The sequence below is a fragment of the Pyrus communis genome, chromosome 3 (genome assembly GCF_041283825.1).
Source record: "Pyrus communis isolate YQ-2024b chromosome 3, ASM4128382v1, whole genome shotgun sequence".
Lineage (NCBI taxonomy): Eukaryota > Viridiplantae > Streptophyta > Magnoliopsida > Rosales > Rosaceae > Pyrus > Pyrus communis.
Genome location: NC_142567.1, coordinates 16532316 through 16549413, shown reverse-complemented (window position 1 = coordinate 16549413; position 17098 = coordinate 16532316). Strand labels below are relative to the sequence as shown.

Sequence of the window (17098 nt, the reverse complement as noted above, 5' to 3'; positions counted from 1 at the left end):
AAAAATGCTCCAAATAGCCTCAAAATGCACTTTCTTGCTCCCTAAGCCCTTAGAACCTGAAAACACACAAAAGAAGCATAAAGAACTAAAATAACTAAAGAAACATAACGTAAATGTACGAGAACAAGCCATTTAAGTCGCATGAATATGCTCCTATCAATATGCATATGAATGATGTCTTTACCATCATTACTAGAGCGAGGAGACCTTGTAGATATATGCGCCGTTGAGACAATACCAGACGATTGGAAAACGTCAATTATACGATACCTCGACAACCTTAGCGACAAACACGACCATAGAACGAGGGTACATGCCACAAACTACGTGTCGTACCAAAATGAGTTGTATCGAAAAGGCGAGGATGGTTTATTGTTGTTATGCCTTGATCCACAAGAGGCTACTCAAGCAATCGTCGAAGTACATGAAAGGATTTGTGGGGCTCACCAATCCGGGAGTAAAATACGTTGGTTGCTTCGCCGACATGGTTACTTTTGGCCGAGTATATTGAAAGATTGCATTGAATACGCATGGGGATGTATACAATGTCAAATTCACGGACCTATACAGAGAGCCCCAGCCGAATTACTCCACTTAGTTACCAAACCATGGCCGTTCAGATGATGGCCAATTGACGTAATCGGCAAAATCACGCCATCTTCTGGAGCTGCAAAACACGCGTGGATATTAATGGTAACCGACTACTTCACTAAATAGGTTGAGGCAAAATCATACGCCAAATTAACAACCAAAGAAGTTTCCAATTTTGTAAAGGAAAATATTATAACCACATTTGGCGTGCCAGAGACGATCATAATTGACAATGACACAATCTTCACAGCCGACAGGTTTAAGGAATACACGGCGAATCTGAATATTCGACTTGAGCAGTCTACGCCGTATTACCCATAGACGAATGGGCAGGCCAAAGCAAGCAATAAGGTATTGATCGGCATTCTTGAAAAAATGGTAAGAGAGAGGCCTCAGATGTGGCATTTAAAGCTAAATGAAGCATGTGGGCCTACCGAACTTCACCCCGATTCGCCACTAGAACAACTCCTTATGCGTTAACTTATGGACACGACGCTATGTTACCAGTCAAGTTAACTATAAACTTATTACGAGTGATCGAGCAAAGTAATTTGTTCGGTGCCGAATACAGTCAAGCCATGAGACAAGAGTTAGAAGACTTAGAAGAAATTCGGCTTGACGCATGTAATTTATTAGTAGCACAGAAGAAAATTGCCGAGCGATCTTATAATCAACGCGTCAGACAAAAAACGTTTGGCAAGGGAGAGTTGGTTTTGCAAACTGTGTTGCCCGTAGGGATTAAAGACCCCAGGTTCGGCAAATGGTCGCCGAATTGGGAAGGACCGTTCATCGTCCACAAAGTTCTCGACAAGGGGGCATACCACCTTAAAGACCGAACTGGTTTAGTGATGCGAGATTTATACGCGCACAAATTAAACCCTCTTTTTATCAATTGTAGTAAGTATGTAAGTAAGGATCGTTCTGGACCGGGGATTAGGAGGGATTGTTAATCACTTGGATTTGACTCAAAAACGTAAAAACACAATATAGAACACTATACTAGACTCAAAGAATTCAAAAATACTTTAAAACATAAACTAAACAGATTCTAAGCACTAAAGAACAAGAAAGTAAAGGGGGGGGTTTGATTTGACGAAATTAACTAAAATGCACAAATTGTAATTAAAGGCAAAACGTAAATATGAATGTGATGAAAATATGGATGATGGAATAGCCAAGGGGTTCTTCTCCACACATGTTACACTTGCATACAAGATTGATTCTCAGTTGGTCTTTCGATAAATTATGAAACTCAACACTCCGGGTTAATTAGGTCCGCTTAAATTAACCGTCAAGTTTTCCTTAAGTTAATGAATTGGATGGGTTTGCGCAACGCAATTCACAACATTCTCCAAAAGTCCTTTACGTGAACAGCACAATAAAGATACAATCAAAGATCATTAAGCATTATGAAAACTATAAGTGTTGACGAGGCATTCGTTACTATGATGAGCATGAAACTCGTGCCAAGAATTCATTTAACGCGATTGTTTATAAGCAACCTCCACTACTTGTGAATATAAGTTCATAACGATTAGGTGAAACTCACTTATATTCTAGCGTCATATTCATGCATGAAAATTAAGCGCGCATTCTCAATAAACATACATAAATAAGTTATCAATCAAACGGTTAAACGAATTGAATCCACAACTTATGAAATTCCAACGAAAGTTAATCAATTCATATTGCAAATATAAACATAGTTTCGAATCACCCCCTAGCTAAAGGGGGTTTAGTTCCTCATAACTTTGAAATCAAAGAAACACCTAAACATTCCAACAACTCAAACTTGAATTGTATGAACGTTTAGGCACTCTTCTCTTCCATTCCTCATACGTACAAAACAAAGAGAATTGAATTTAAACATTGAAATCAAAGAAACACCTAAACATTCCAACAACTCAAACTTGAATTGTATGAACGTTTAGGCACTCTTCTCTTCCTCGTTGTTGTAGCACAAGGTCTAAGGAGATGTTTAGGGCTTTAGGTGTATGTGGAATGGAGTGGGGAATGGTTGGAGTGGCTGCAATGGAGGATAAAAACTGCACAGAAATGGAAGGAGATGCACGGCAAGGGTTGGTGTTGGTGTTGTGTGTTGGGTTGTGAATGGAAATTTGAATGATTAAGTGGCTGAATTGGATTAAAGAATGGGAATGCATGTGATTAAAGAGTGAGAATGCATGTGATTAAAGAGTGAGAATGCATGTGAATTAGGTTGTAATTGATGGAGTAATGCACGGCATGGGTAGTAATGATGGCAGGTTGTGTATGTGATTGATTTAGGGTGAATGTGCATGTGGTTTAGGTTGTGAAAGCATGTGGATTAGGTGGAAAGAGGTGGGTGTGCATGTGAGTTGAAATGCATGTGTTTAAATGGTTGAAATGTGTAGATGATTATGAGTATGATAAGTGATAAGTGTATGGTTATGATAAGTGATAAATGAATGATATGTGGTGATGATAAGTGTATGGTTATGATAAGTGATAAATGAATGATTATGATAAGTGATAAATGAATGATTATGATAAGTGATAAATGAATGATATGTGGTGATGATAAATGTATGATATGTGGTGATGATAAGTGATGATAGGTGGTTATGATAGTTTGGTCTTCAATTTCATCCATTCCTTTTGCTCCAAACATAAGCTATCCATTCCAAGTCCAATTTTGCTCCAAAATGCTCCAAAATGCATCTTTTTGCTTCCTTAGCCATATAAACCTAAAAACACACGAAAGAAGCATAAAAGACTAAAATAACTAAAGAAACATAACGTAAATGTACGAGAACAAGCCATTTAAGTCGCATGAATATGCTCCTATCAAATTCCCCCACACTTAGCTTTTGCTAGTCCTCGAGCAAAACAGAAAAACAAAACGAAACGAAACGAAACAAACCAAACACAATCTTAAACCTTCCAACGTTGTCTCAGGGATTTCCAATGCACATGACAAGTTAAAAATCATTATTCCCACAGATTTTAGCCATCTTTACACTTAAGTACATTCATAATCATAGTCACCACATACTAGTTCACAATTAAGCATTTAAAACACATGATTTGAATGTAGTAACATGCCTTAGAGAACTTGCTCAATCCCTTACAAGATATGCACTCAATTTTCTCTCAGATTTTCTAACTACACACCCTAATCTAGTTACATGTGAGAAGATTGATGTAAACATGAAAACGAACACTCACATATATGTATCATAAAGAGAGCAATTTCTGGAGTTAATAAGCATGTTTAGGTACGATCTCATGAATGGAATGCTACTACTTAGAAGCGAGAACCAGTGACACCATAAGCTCATACCAAGTTCAAACTCCACAAATTGAAACACATAACACTCAAGATTGAAGTCACGGGTTATAATGGGGCCTTGGGGTGTTTGGATAACAAAGAAGGAGTATGGAAAACAAAGGTTCTTTAAGCAATAGTGAGCAAAGTAATGAATTAGACATTTAGAATTCCCTTTAGAACGCAAAAATCAACTTTGAACACCCAAGGGGAAGTTACACAAAACTTAGAGCCATATTCAACTTTTTTTGGACCCTTTCTTCAACCATCAACGCTCGTGAGTTCATTCTTACTTATTTTCACTCCTTTTCTTTCTTTTCTTCTTCTTCTTCTTTTTCTTTTCTTTTCTTTTCTTTTCTTTTCTTTTCTTTTTGGACCCTTTCTTCAACCATCAACGCTCGTGAGTTCTTTTTTTTTTTTTTTCCTTTTGAATCTCAAAACATACATATAAACTTAAGAACAAAGGTACGGATGGTCCTAATCTAGGCTAGGTAAGGGGTGATGTGGTTAGCAAAGAAAATAGGCTAAACGAGGCTCAACGGGGTTAAAACTTACAATATATACGAAATATGGGAAGTAAGGATATTTGGCTACGGTGGCAACTACACAACTTCATCTTGATATATGTTATGCAATTCAATGTCATGCTTTGAATGAAACGGATATAAGTTCTAGCATTTAGTTCTATCATGATACAATTGCATTCTAAGTAGCAACCAAGCAAGGAATAATGAGATCATGCAACAACTTTAGAAAACACAGAATCACAGATTATAACTCTCCAAAGAAGGTAATAGCTCGAGTCTCATAGGGTTGTAGCGTTTGTTTGAGTTCCTTCCTTCAAGCATGTTACTTGGGTGGCCGCCTCAACCACATGAGGGGGATTTACAATAGTGGTTTTGGTTGGTCGAGGGCGGCTTGTCAACGGGATCTTATCGTTTTCGTCATCCTAAAATAAAAAGCCGTCAATACTTACAAATTCGATGAGACGAATGGAGTTACTAACAACAAAATCATACTTCTTCCAAAATGATCGTCGTTCATTTGTTGGGAGTTATCTCAACGTGTATGGCCATCTTCTCCACAACAGGTGCAACGGCCGGTTCCAAAGCTGCAGATAGAGCGACAGTTGGTCCAGCCGTAACCCTAGGGATTGGTTAGGTCGGTTGGTGGGATGACGTTTACCGTTTTTTCGTCAAGGCCTGGACAACCAGAACGGGAGGAGAAACACTAGGATCGGTCGCCCCCGTGGTCTGGCTGGAGATGATGTGAATCTCCCGTTCTTTTTTTTCGCCAATTTCTTGATGCGTTTTGGAGGTTGAGAAGCTTCCCCTCCAGTCTCGGCGTCGTGACGGGGTCATTTGCTCGGCAGGGCGTGTGCAACGGCTTTGGTTTTCTTGGAAAAAGGCACTGACTTCTTCTTGACCGTAGTCGCGACAGTCACGTCCGTCCTTTTCAGCGCTTGACCATCTAAGAAAACCAAAGAAAGTTAACAAAGTTGAGTTAGGTATTTGAAAAATGAAGATGGATATACAAATACTTTAATCTTTTTCTGTGGGTGTGGGGGTGGAAGTCTTCTTCGGGCGGTCGTCGAATATTTTCTCGATAATGTCTTTGACGGGCGCATCGAAGAAGTTTTGAGTATACGCGGCCCACCAATCGACGAAGGTGGCAGTATTGAGAGTCTCATGAACGTTTGGCCGAAGGCGAAATTTCTTACATCTTTCTTGAAATTCTTGCTCAACTTCCTTGCATTCTCTTTCCGAATAACCAAAAAGGCGTCTTCGGCTCAGGAGAGAACGAGATGATAGTAGGGGCAACGGGCAACCTTGAAGATACCGAAGTTGTCGTGCGGTGAAGTGGGGTTGATAGACTTCCCAACTTGCACGTTTGGCGTCACAGCTGAAAGGAAGGTCGCGAATCAAAACGAACGACCTCCAGCTCTTTCAGAGGTCGGCATTTTTGGCTTCATCCCATGCCGAGGAAGGGAGCTTGATTGAATGGGGTATTCTTGATGACGGCAGATCAAGAATTCATCATCAGAGAGGTCTTCTAGGCCAAAAAAGTACTTAAAGACTTCTTCGGATGAATAAGGAGGGGCGGGTCTAGAGCGCAATTGAAGACCCAAGACTTCGGTGGGTACGAAGTTTGGGGTTTTTGGCCTAAGGGTGGTGATTGATATTTTCCTTCTTCATGCTAGAATATGTTTAGTATAATGGCACAAGTAAGGGTGTCGAATCCACAGGTACTAATTGGACCTATATAATCACTTGTTTTGCAAGAACTCTTTACTAGAGAAATAAAACTAATCAATGTAGGCAGAGTTGTTGTTGTACCTTGAAAGCATAAAGAAATGAAGTAAACACAAAATGAATGAATCAATAGCTAATAAAATGAGATAGTACCAATGGAGATGAAGCTAGGGATTCGATTTTACCATTGCTAACCCAAGGCCATGCTTGTTGAATCAGATTATACTCATCCATCTACCTATTTCTTGAGTTTGTTTCACTTAGATATGATCAACCATATGATGTGTGGATTTGATCAAATGTCTCTAATCATGAGCCTAATTGTGATGTGCAACTTTGGTTCCTAATCAAGAATATGTAGTGCACAAGAAACTTTCACAAAACCAAAGGGAACACTCGGCAGGATGTTTGCAAAACATTCCCTTCATTCATTCACATATCCACCAAGATTATGCATGATGTGTGCTTTAATCTTGGCTAAACAACCTGTGGTTAATTCAAATGATGATCAAGCATTAAAATCAACACACTAAGTCACAATTAAATCGGAGAATGAAACAAGAAATAGATAGATTAAATGAGAATTCTGAATTAACTACATGGCAATCTTGCAAGGCTACATCGAATCCCTAGAGAGAGATTAGTTACACTTCATGTTTACAAAAGGTTTGACATAAAAATATATAACATGAGTGAACATAGGATTAAGAAGAAAGAACCCTTGAACCAAAACTGATGTCGAAATCCCTTAAGAGTTGCCTTCGGTGTTGGTGCTCCAAGTGTGTTGTAAATGAAGGTGGAGCGGCTAAGGTTGAATGGTTTCTGCGAATGGGAGAGTGTATGGAATGGAATGAAGCCGAGAAGAGATTGTGTAGAAATGGAAGGGGATTTGCGGCAAAAGGGAAAGATTGGATGTGTTTGTGGTGTCTTGTGTATGAAAATGAGATGTGTTTTTTGTGTATGAATGCATGGGTTTTTATAGGGGGAATGGGAGAATAAGTGGGTGATTGTTTAAGAGTGAATGTGGTTGTTATGATTGAGAGTGCATGTGGATGAAATAATGATGGAAAAAGAGCTAGGTTGTTGGTGTGTGAATGCATGTGTTGAATGATTAGAGTGCATGTGGGTGAATATGTGGTTGAAATGATGAAGTAGGAAGGTGGAAATGCATGTGTTGAATTGGTGGTGCAATGATGAAAGAGTAAGTGCATGTGTGTGTGAATGGTGGTGCAATGATGAAAGAGTAAGTGCATGTGTGTGTGAATGCATGTGGCTAAGGGTTGTTGATTGGGCTAGAGGTTTTGCATGGCTCAAAGGATTGTTTGATTGGGCTAGGCCCCTTGTTTTATGTCCAAAGTGCATACAAGGCTTTCAAATTCGTCCAACACTTTGGCTCCAAGCATATGCTATCCATTCCAAGCCCAATTTTGCTCCAAAATGCTCCAAAATGCATCTTTTTGCTTCCTTAGCCATATGAACCTAAAAACACACGAAAATGGCTTAAACTACTAAAACAACTATGAATTAACAACATAGATGCACGAAAACAAGCTAAGTAAGTCGCCTAAATATGCTCCTATCAAATTCCCCCACACTTAGCTTTTGCTAGTCCTCGAGCAAAACAAAATAATAACAAATAAACAAAACGACACTAAACAAGTAAAACACAACCTAAACCTTCCAACATCCGTCTTAGGGATTTCCAATGCACATGATAAGTTAAAAATCATTATTCTCACAGATTTTAGCCATCTTTACACTTAAGTACATTCTTAATCATAGTCACCACATACTAGTTCACAATTAAGCAATTAAAACACATTTCAAATGTAGTAACATGCTTTAGAGAATTTACTCAATTCCTTACTAGAATGCACTCTATTTTCACACAGATTTTCTGACTACACACCCTACACTAGTTATATGTGAGAGATTGATGTAAACATGAAAGACTAGTATCTCACATATGTTATAACAAAGAAAGCATTTTCTGGATTTACGATAATGACATGAATATGATCTCATGAATGGAATGCTACTACTTAGAATGAGAACCAGTGATTCCATAAGCTCATATCAAATCCAAACTCCACATTATTGAACACATAACGATCAAGATAGAAGTCAAAGGGGTGTAACGAGGCTAGGGTATTGGTTAACAATGAAAGGTGAAGGATAAACAAACATTCTTAAAGCAATAGTGAGCAAAGTATTGAATTAGGCACTTAGAATTCCCTTTAGAGCGCGGAAAACAACTTTTAGACTAATAGGGGAAATTCAAACAACTCTTATTTTTCTTTTCTTTTTCATTTTTTTTTTCAAATTTTTTTTCTTCTTTTTTTTTTTTTTTTTTTTTTTTTTTAGCCGTGCCTATGGCACAACAACTCTCATCAATAATCCTTCCCCCACACTTATTTTCTGCAACATATTAATCAAAAAGGAATTCATTTTCCGTCATGCTTACTATGCTTTAAGAACAAAGGCATGGATGGTCCTATTCTAGGCTAGGTAAGGATAACATGGGTTAACAAAGAACATAGGCTAAACAAGGCTCAAAAGGGGTTAAAACTTACAACAAATACGAAATATGGGAAGTAAGGTTATTTGGCTATGGTGGCAACTACACAACTTTATCTTGATATATGTTATGCAATTCAATGTCATGTTTGAATGAAATGGATATAAGTTCTAGCATTTAGTTCTATCATGATACAATTGCATTCTAAGTAGCAACCAAGCAAGGAATAATGAGATCATGCAACAACTTTAGAAAACAAAGAATCACAGAAAATAACTCTCCAAAGAAGGTAATGGCTCGAGTCTCACAGGGTTGTAGCGTTTGTTTGAGTTCCTTCCTTCAAGCATGTTACAAAAACGAATTTTTCTTTTATGATTGCATGTGAAGTCATACATTATAACCATAACCAAGCATATACCAAGAGTAAATCAAACTTTCATCCATGTTTATAACTCTTTTTAACCGTCATGCAATTACAAACCAAATCCTTATCATTGTGTTGGAAGGTACCCTAAGACACAAACACACAAAAAGCACTTAAAACACTCTTTTTAGGCTTTTCAAAACATTTTTTTCAAATTTTTATGTGATTTTCGGAGTTATAAAACAAAACACACTAAAACACTCTAAAACAATTTAAAAACACCTTAAAACAGCAAGGAACAACATTTGAAGTTATGGGTGATAAAATCCCATGAATTTGCATTAACAACATTAGTTACCCCCCCACACTTAAATCAAACATTGTCCTCAATGTTTTAAGCATAGATTCACACAAAACATAAGTAAACACACAAAAAACACTTAAACATACTAAACATGGCAAAATGTAATTAACAAAGAGAAGAGTTTAGGGACGCAAATCTGGTTATGGAGTGTAAATTCCCTCTTCTCCTTGGTGATTGCATTGAGGCTTTTATCTTTGTGATTCCACAGGCTTACTCTTGAACTGGTTTCCGCCCATCGTTGATTTTCCTTTGTGCTACATAATCTTGAACTGGGCAGCAGGATTCTTTTGGTCTTCCCCGAAGGTCTGAGCTTACCCCTTTTATCTGTTTCTTTGTTCAATCTTTGCAGGAGTGGTCCCTTCTCTGGAAGTGTATCAACCGTTGAAGATGACTACTCGAGAGCAATGCTAGGTAAGCAATCAGGAATAGATTCCAGGCAGTTGGCTCTAAAACAGAAGACTGACTCCAAGTGCTGGCTGATTGCTTCTTTCACTTTGCCATGCGAGTAAGAACAAGGACAAAGAAAAAAACAGGGAAAGAGCATGATATGAGATACTTTTTCTTTTGACCTTGATGATATGAGATACCTTTGCTTTTGAAGAAGCGGTGAATGAATCAGCACACTTCAATCCGTCGTTTCCTCCTGGGTCATCTGTACTCCAGGCATCTGGTATCATCTTTGGGGAAGAAGAAAGAATTGAGTATTTCGAAAGGCTTTGCTGGGAGTGCGCCCTCAGAGGTGAGGGAGAGTTGGGCATTTGCTTTAGGTTTTCCTTGCCATAAAAGATGAAGGTCGACATATATAGAGATAATAACAAGTGGTGGTACCATTCTTTTACCCTTGTCGACAGACGTTTTGATCCCGCAAATCCGGCTTTTTGAAATATTGGCGCCTCTTCGATCTTTGAAGACGCCTCTTCGATTTCTGAGCAGGCGCCCCTTCGATTTCTGAACGACGCCCCTTTGCTTTCTGAATGACACGTGGTAGTGCAGATGCGGCTCCTTTTGACAAAGCTGCACGCGTCTTCTGAAAAGCAGAGAAAGCGTCGCCGAACTTTGCGCTTGTCGGCTAAAGATGTGTAGTTGCGATGATGGCCTCCACGTGTTTTCAGCTTTGTCAGAAATCTTTTGACAAAGTTGAACGCGTTTTCTGAAAAGCTGAGGGAGCGTCGCCTAACTTACGCCGGAAAATCCGGCTCTTTGAATCGGTGGACGCGTCGCTTTGGCTTTTTATAGAGCTATCGATCACTGCCAACATACACACTCTGAAGATTTCCCATTCTTGAAAATCGTCTCCGGCCCTTCGAAATTTAACTCCATCCACCCCTTCTCATTGAACACTTTTGAAAAATGACTAACTCATCGAACCTTAGCTTAGACTTGAGTCTCAGCAGCGATCCGGTTGCGCCCCGTCAAGGTAATGTATGGCGCCCTTCTTTTTTATCTTCTAATGGTCCTCTTTCAGGTGAAGACTCCATGATGACCGATGCAACAACAGCTACGATAGTAGCTAGGAACCTCCTTACTCCTAAGGATAGTAGGCTGCTTTCAGGACGGTCCGATGAGTTGGCCGTTCAAGAGTCTCTCGCTCTCAGCGTTCAATGTGCAGGCTCTGTGTCCAACATGGGCCAACGCCTGCTTGCTCGGTCCCGCCAAGTGGAATCATTGATGGCAGAGGTGGAAAGTCTTAAGCAGGAGATCAAACAGCTTAAGTACGAGAATAGAAGTTTGCATGTGCTTGCAAATAACTATTCGTCGGGCATGAAGAGGAAGCTTGATGAACTGCAAGAATCTGAGGGTCGAATTCACAGTGACCGTCAAAGGCTTGCGGCTTATCTCCAGAGGCACCTTTTTCCTGGGTCATCCAGCGTTTGGCCAAGTATTGAGGCCTGGAATGCTCCCGCTCCGATGCTTCCCGCTTCGATGCCTTCTGCTCCGACGCCTCGTAGTGGGGCTTCACGTAAACATCCTTTGTGAAGGCTCATCTTTCTGCCATGTTTATTTTTTTATTTATTTTTATTTTTATTTTTTTTAATCAAATCAACCGGCATGGAATTGATCTTTGAATGGAGGGTGATACTTGAAATGATCCGGTAATGGTTTAAATTCTAGAGTGGATGCCTGAATCATTAACAATCATATTAGTATAAAAGAAAATTGAAATTCGGGAAGGTGGCTTACCTTTGAGCTCTGACATGAACTTAAAAATAAACACCCCTTCGAAAGTTATGACATGTCCCGTGTCATAAAACCCTTTTTCATAGCAACCCAATAGTTTGTCTACAAACATAGCCCTCATATACATTCGTATTAGTAAGCAAAAACACACTTAACCAAAACTAACACAACTAACACAAAAAAAACACAAACCTTCAATCCCACACCCAAACCTAACCAAAGCATTGTCCTCGATGCTTAAAATTGTATGTAATGCAAGTAGGCAAAGAATATGGAATGGTGACAACATAAACACAAAATGAGGAAAGAACACAAACCACACTAGGTTGCCTCCTAGTAAGCGCTTTATTTAATGTCTAGGCAAGACATGGTAGCTTGTTCATGGTGTTGTAAACTCAAGAAAATCTACAACTTGATAAACTTGCTCTTCCTCCACTTTCTCCAAATATGGTTTCAATCGCTGCCCATTGACTTTAAAAGAGGTGCCATTCTTCATGTTCTCTATCTCCACAGCTCCGTGGGGAAATGTTTGCAGCACCTTAAATGGTCCCACCCACCTAGACTTCAATTTACCTGAAAAAAGTCTCAAACGTGAGTCATACAACAGTACTTTCATACCTTGGTGAAACTCCTTCCGTAGGATGGCCTTGTCATGATAGAGCTTAGTCCGTTCCTTGTAGATTTTGGCATTCTCATATGCTTCATTTCTGAGTTCTTCCAACTCATTAAGTTGGAGCTTCCTTGCTATTCCAGCATCCTTGTAATCAAAGTTGAACTTCTTGATGGCCCAATATGCACGGTGTTCAAGCTCCATTGGCAAATGACAAGCTTTCCCAAACACAAGGCGATAAGGGCTCATGCCAATGGGGGTCTTATATGCTGTTCTATATGCCCATAGTGCATCATTCAACCTCAGTGACCAATCCTTCCTTGTAGGGCTTACGGTCTTCATCAAAATGTTCTTGATCTCCCTATTGCTAATCTCCACTTGTCCTGAGGTTTGAGGATGGTACGGGGTTGCCACTTTGTGGTTGATGTTGTACTTCTTCATCAAGGATTCAAAGGGTTTGTTGTAGAAATGGCTGCCACCATCACTAATAATAGCTCTTGGGGTTCCAAACCTACAAAAAATCACATCTTTAAGAAAATTCAAAACAACCTTATGATCATTAGTTATTGTAGCAATGGCTTCAACCCATTTGGATACATAATCTACTGCCACTAATATGTATAAGTAACCAAAAGAGGATGGAAATGGTCCCATGAAATCGATTCCCCAAACATCAAAGAGCTCCACCACCAAAATGTTGTTCAATGGCATCTCATTTCTTCGGCTAATGTTCCCCATTTTCTGGCACCTATCACACGTAGAACAAAAATCAAAAGCATCTTTGAATAAAGTAGGCCAAAAGAAACCAGATTGTAAAACCTTTAGAGATGTCTTTTTGGCACCAAAATGTCCTCCACATGCCAATGTATGGCTGAACGTTAGAATGCTTTGTTGCTCACTCTCTGGGACACACCTCCTAATGATTTGGTCAGGGCAATATTTAAACAAATATGGTTCGTCCCAAACGTAGTGCTTTACCATGGCAAGGAACTTCTTTCTTTCCTGAAAAGAAAGGTCATTTCTAATTATACCACAAACAAGATAATTAACAAAATCAGCATACCATGGTTCTTTTTCTTGAATAACAAGGAGTTGTTCATCAGGAAATGATTCATTTAGAGGCAAAGGTTGTCCAACTCCATGGTTTTCATTGAGCCGTGACAAATGGTCAGCCACAACATTATCACTTCCCTTCTTATCTCGAATTTCCAAGTCAAACTCTTGTAGTAAGAGTATCCATCTAATTAAGCGTGGCTTAGCATCCTTTTTTGTCATCAAGTACCTAAGGGCTGCATGATCAGAAAACACAATAACTTTAGATCCAACAAGATATGACCGAAACTTCTCTAAGGCAAAAACAATAGCAAGCAACTCCTTTTCAGTTGTGGAATAGTTAAGTTGAGCATCATTTAGAGTCCGGCTTGCATAGTAGATCACGTGTGGGAGCTTGTTCACCCTTTGCCCTAAAACTGCACCAATAGCATAGTCAGAGGCATCACACACTAATTCAAAAGGTAAAGACCAATCTGGTGCCATAATAATAGGGGTTGAGGTTAATTCATGTTTCAAAGTATTGAATGCATCCATACAAGCTTTATCAAAATGAAATACAACATCTTTAGCTAACAGATTGCATAATGGACGAGTGATCATTGAAAAGTTCTTAATGAAACGACGATAAAAACCCGCATGTCCCAAAAAACTTCTTACTCCCTTCACGGTTGTGGGAGCTGCCATATTGGTGATGATGTCAATTTTGGCTTTGTCCACCTCCATTCCTTGGCTAGAGATTACATGCCCCAACACAATTCCTTGTTTCACCATAAATTGGCACTTTTCCCAATTGAGAACCAAATTTGTTTCCTGACATCTTTGAAGTACTAAAGAGAGATGGTTAAGACATTCATCAAAAGAGGAACCAAACACTGAAAAGTCATCCATAAATACCTCAATGAATCTTTCTACCATGTCAGAAAAGATTGCCAACATGCATCTTTGGAATGTTGTTGGAGCATTGCAAAGTCCAAAAGGCATTCTCCTATATGCAAATGTGCCAAACGGGCAAGTAAAGGTAGTTTTCTCTTGATCCTCCGGAGCAATTGCAATTTGATTGTAACCTGAGTAACCATCAAGAAAACAATAGTGTGAGTAACCTGCCAATCTCTCAAGCATTTGATCTATGAAAGGCATAGGAAAGTAATCTTTTCTAGTGCTAGAATTCAACTTCCTGTAATCGGTGCAAACACGCCAACTAGCCGTGGGCTTTGTGGGCACAAGCTCTTTGTTTTCATTCTTCATCACCGTGATTCCCACCTTCTTAGGTACCACCTGAATAGCACTTACCCATTTGCTATCAGAAATGGGATATATGATCCCCACATCTAACAACTTCAACACTTCATTCCTCACAACTTCCTTCATGTGTGGATTGAGCCTCCTTTGTGGTTCACGGGTTGACTTTGCTCCCTCTTCCAAAAGAATCCTATGCATGCACATGGTAGGGCTTATTCCCTTGATATCTGCAATAGACCAACCAATAACTGATTTGAACTCTTTTAACACCCTAATTAGTTTATCTTCTTCATTTGGGGTGAGGTCAGAAGTTATGATAACTGGAAGAGTTTCAAATTCAGCTAGATATGCATACTTTAGATGTGGTGTAAGTGGTTTAAGTTCAAGTTTTGGTGCCTTAACAGTGGAAGGGGTTAAATGTGACCTCGATGGTTCTAAAGGCTCTAAAAGAGGTAAAATATTCAAAGGATACGGTGCCAATGCTTCCAAGGCAACTACCTCTTCCATGAGTGCATCTTCTTCATCAAACTCATCTTGAGATTGACTCAAAACAGTTTGCAATGGTTCATTAGATTGTGCCTGCAAGAACTTAGAGAAAACAAGCGAATCAAGCACATCAATGGCATAACAATCAAGAGATGAAGAAGGATGTGAAAGAGACTCAAACACTTTGAATTGAACGGTCTCTCCTAGCACTGTCATAGTGAGGAGTCCATTTTGCACATCAATGATGGTCTTGGCCGTGGCCATAAACGGTCTCCCAAGCAAAATAGGCAACTCTCGGTCATGTATAGGAGCTTTTTCCATGTCCAACACTACAAAATCCGCAGGCAAGATTAGTTTATCAATTTGAACTAGAATATCCTCTACTATACCTCTTGGATATTTCACGGATCTGTCCGCAAGTTGTAATGAGATGGTGGTGGCTTTCAATTCCCCCAAACCTAGTTGAAGGTACACGGAATAAGGCATTAAGTTGATGCTAGCACCTAAGTCAAGCATCGCCTTCTCTACCTTCTTGTCCCCTATGGTGATGTTGATAGAAAAACTTCCTGGATCCTTGAGCTTTGGTGGAAGTTTTCTTTGCAACACGACACTTACATTCTCGGACACCACTACCTTCTCATGTGGTCCATACTTCCTTTTGTAGTTGTTTAACTCTTTGAAGAACTTCCCATAAGCTGGCATGTTCCTAATGACATCAAGCAAAGGTAAGTTAACATTTACCTTACTTAGAATATCAAAAATCTCCTTAAATGACTTATCCTGTTTGCTCTTGGCAAGTCTTCCAGGGAATGGTATTGGTGGAGTGTAAGGTTTCTCGGCCTTGTGAAGATTTGGTGCTTCAAACGAGGGAGTAGCATGGCTTGGTTCCTCATTTGGTTTCTCATTTTCTCCTTGAGTAACCCCTGCATTCACATGATCAGATTCATTAGTAACTTCATTGCCAACTCTATTATTGATAACCTTACCACTTTTAAGTGTAGTGATTGCTTTGGCTTGCTCTTGGTTCCTTTGGAGTATCACGGGTTGGCTTGGAAACTTTCCAACCTCTCTTTGGCTCAAGGCATCTGCAATCTGCCCCAATTGTGTCTCCATTTTGGTTAGAGCCGCCGAATGTTGTTGGAGAGTGCTATTGGTGGTTTGTTGGAATTGCAAGGTATTTTGGGCTAACAATTTAACCGTATCCTCAAGAGTAGGTTTTGGTTGGAAGTTTTGGAATTGATTGTTGTTCTTCCACGAAAGATTGGGATGATCTCTCCAACTTGGGTTATATGTATTGGAATACACATCATTCCTTGGCCTTTGATTGTAAGAATTCATGAGGTTCACTTGCTCTTGGACATACTCGGGGTAAGCCTCCCTAGATGGACATTGATGAGTAAGGTGGCTTGGTATGTTGCAAATGGCACACACTTCACTTGCTTTTGGCACCATGTTGAGCACGGATTCAAGCTTCTTTTCTAGGTTAGCTACCTGCAAAGAAAGATCATGATTAGAGCTTGTTTCATATACTCCAACTCTCTTACCCCTTACATCTTTGTGTTGAGCATTAGATCCCAACATCTCATAAATGTTATATGACTCTTGAGCATTCTTTTTCTTCAAAGCTCCACCTGCTGCATTATCAACAGTTGATTGACATGTTTGGGTTAGTCCATCATAGAAAATTTGCATTTGTAAGTGAAGAGGTAACCCATGGTGTGGACATTGCAACAAAAGGCCTTTAAAGCGCTCCCAACACTCATTGAAAGGTTCTCCATCATCATGTTTGAAGTTGAAGATTTGTCCCCTTAATGTGGCTGTCTTTTGAGTGGAAAAGAACTTTTCCAAAAACTTCTTAGCCACGGCATCCCATGTGGTGAGTGAACCAGGTACTAGAGTCATTAACCAACCCTTGGCCCTATCTTTCAAGGTGTAAGGGAACACTCTCATCCTCAGATTTGCTTCACTTACTCCCTGTAAAGGTAACCCACTCACAACATTGTAAAATTCTTTAATATGAGCTAAAGGATCTTCATTAGGTAAGCCATAAAAAGAAGGAAACATATGGAAATGTGAAGATTTAAGATCATAGTTTCTAGCTTCTGTGGGCAGCAAGATGCATGAAGGTGAATTTGG

At 39.5% G+C, this 17098-nt stretch overlaps 1 non-coding gene across 1 annotated transcript; it reads left to right on the top strand.

The window, feature by feature from the left end:
• Positions 1-16670: 16670 nt before the first annotated feature.
• LOC148698022 (small nucleolar RNA R71) lies at positions 16671-16781 on the top strand. The gene has a single exon (XR_015961166.1). It is a non-coding gene; the product is annotated as a small nucleolar RNA R71 (small nucleolar RNA).
• The last annotated feature ends 317 nt before the right edge of the window (positions 16782-17098 follow it).